At 53.1% G+C, this 2,864-nt stretch overlaps 1 pseudogene; it reads left to right on the top strand.

Annotated features, from left to right (window-relative positions):
* Positions 1-1,898: 1,898 nt before the first annotated feature.
* On the top strand, positions 1,899-2,643 carry LOC135999822 (olfactory receptor 14J1-like; annotated as a pseudogene).
* Positions 2,644-2,864: the final 221 nt, after the last annotated feature.

Genomic DNA, 2,864 nt, shown 5'->3' with positions numbered 1-2,864 from the left:
CAGCTCACTGCAGACTACTTCCAATTGGACGTTTCAGGCACAAGGTCTATAGAGTTATTACTGTAGATATAACGAGCTTTCCTGAGTCTGTCCTTTCAGTTTCCTCTTCCAAGACTGGGGGGAGGGAGGTGTAGGAAAGGATAAATGCAGAAGGAGGTCTCAAGTTTTAACAAGTCACTGAAACTCCTGAACTGCAGCTCTGAGTGATCAGTACATTTGCCAGAAGACTCAGAACATCCCTTCAGCCACTCCTCTGCCTATGGACAGCAGCAGCATCACATCTGCTGAACCCACCAGCCTGAGGCTGACCTGTCCTGTTTTCCGTGCAGCAAACAGGAAGATGCCCCCAGGCAGTGCCCTGCAAACAGGCAGGATCTGCAGGGCCCGAGTGAGGGCACAGAGGGTGGGATGGTCTGTGAGTGCTGACAGGGAAAAGACATGGACAGGGAAACACCTCCCAGGAGGAAAATCTCCCTGCAGCAAGGATATGATCTGGGAAGGAGAGGAAAATGAAAACAGAAATGTTGTAGGAGGGAGAATGTGGGAAACTCTGTACGAAGCCCTCCAATGCAGATCCCTCCTGTGAGCAGCCCCCTCGCCTCCTCTCCCACCCAGCAAAGCCTCTGCCCTCAGGGCCGGGGGCTCCAAGGCATGAACCAGCTCCTGTGCAGCCAGAGCTCCAGTTCCCTCTGCAGAGCACAGGGGCTGAGAGCAGCTGCCCGGCAATGCTGGTGTGTGGGAGGTGGCTGCACAGCTGGGGAAGGGTGACGCTGTCTGAGTGCCCGGCTGCCTCTGCCCTGGCCTCTCTCACACCCACCCTCACCGCATTTTCCTTCTTGCTCCACTGCTCTGGGTCGCTGCTGTTGTGATCTTGTTCTTGCTGTCAGGCTCTCTGGGGATGGGAGTTTCAGCTGCAGTCACAGCCTGATCTTGTGGGTCCTTTCCTGCAGCTGTGTCCATGGGAACACGTGTCCCAGCTTTCCTCTGCCCTGTGGGGCTGTGGGCAATGCAGTCTGTGGGGCTGGGGAATGAGCCATGTGTGTTCTGGAGTAAATGCGGGGTACTGAGACCTTGGGAAAGGGTTAGTCATGTTGTGCACTGAGGTGCATCCTTCTGCTCTCAGCAGTGCCTGGTGGCTTTTCAGGGTAGCATGGGAGTGTGATCAGCCTCCATCTCAGAAAGGTGCCAGCCCAGGGCAGCTGGGAGCAAGACAGAGGGACAGAGCAGCTGCCCTCACTCTGCACTAAGCCACACATGTTCTCTTGCTTTGCGGGACTCGCTCTGTTCTCCCTGAGCACAGTAGAAATGCTGAGGGTTTATGACACCCAACAAAACTCTGCAGTGACCATGGGGGGACGTGTAAAAACCCTGGAACTCCTAAACTTCATTCACCATCTCTGTTACTTACCGCTGGGAAAGCAAGTGCTGACAGCCCTTCTATGTTAGCAGAACCAGGACAGTCCCCACCGTTCCCTGACTGCACTTCAGCAGAGCTGGGCTGACTTAACGAGAGCCCATGGGCAGAGGCCCTGCTTTTGGTTGCACATTTGGCCAGCACCAAGCAGGGCTCCAGCCACAGTGCTGAAGAAAGTTCTCCTAGAAAAAGAAAAGGGTGTCTGTGTGTAACAGGGGAGGGTCTATGGGAGTTGGTTTGATTATTGTCAGAGGACTTTCGCCTGGCTTCTCACTGTCTTTTTTTTTTTCTCATGACACTGCCCCATGCTCAGGAAAAGCAAATGTCCAACAGCAGCTCCATCACCCAGTTCCTCCTCCTGGCATTCTCAGACACACGGGAGCTGCAGCTCTTGCACTTCTGGCTCTTCCTGGGCATCTACCTGGCTGCCCTCCTGGGCAACGGCCTCGTCATCACCACCATAGCCTGTGACCAGCACCTCCACACCCCCATGTACTTCTTCCTGCTCAACCTCTCCTTCCTTGACCTGGGCTTCATCTCCAGCACTGTACCCAAATCCATGGCCAATTCACTCCGGGACACGTGCGCCGTTTCCTACACAGGATGTGCTGCACAGGTCTTTTTTTCCTTTTTCTGTGGTACAGCAGAATATTGTCTCCTCACAATCATGTCCTACAACCGCTACGTTGCCATTTGCAAACCCCTGCACTACGGGACCCTCCTGGGGAGCAGAGCTTGTGTCCACATGGCAGCAGCTGCCTGGGCCACTGGGTTTCTCAATTCTTTGCTGCACACGGTCAGTACATTATCACTGCCGCTCTGCAAGGGCAATGCCCTGGACTAGTTCTTCTGTGAAATCCCCCAGATCCTCAAGCTCTCCTGCTCTCACTCCAACCTCAGGGAAGTTGGGCTTTAGTGCCTGTTTAATTTCTGTGTGTTTCATTTTCATCGTGCTGTCCTATGTGCAGATCTTCAGGGCCGTGCTGAGGATCCCCTCTGAGCAGGGACGGCACAAAGCCTTTTCTACGTGCCTCCCTCACCTGGCCGTGGTCTCCCTGTTTGTCAGCACTGTCATGTTTGTCTACCTGAAGCCCCCCTCCATGTCTTCCCCGTCCCTGGATCTGCTGGTGTCTGTCCTGTACACAGTGGTGCGTCCAGCAGTGAACCCCCTCATCTACAGCATGAGGAACCAGGAGCTCAAGGGTGCCCTGTGGAAACTTATATCTTAGTGTTTTCTGAAGCAATAAACTGCCCATCTGCTTCTACATAAGAGTTTTAATGTAGCTAATTGCAGGCCTAGCCTGTCATCTGGATTTTCTGTTATTGGTTGGTTTTTTATTGTGATAATGTTGTCATGCCCTTTCTAATTCTCTCTCTGCTTTTCTTTTACAACCACTGGCTATGTAAATGAGGAGCCGTGCTCTCCTTGTCTCTTAAACAAAATAAACAT

The sequence above is a fragment of the Caloenas nicobarica genome, chromosome 30, assembly GCF_036013445.1.
Source record: "Caloenas nicobarica isolate bCalNic1 chromosome 30, bCalNic1.hap1, whole genome shotgun sequence".
In the NCBI taxonomy this organism is placed as follows: Eukaryota; Metazoa; Chordata; class Aves; order Columbiformes; family Columbidae; genus Caloenas; species Caloenas nicobarica.
Note: the sequence above shows the minus strand (reverse complement) of the source record. Positions and strands in the feature narration are given on the sequence as shown.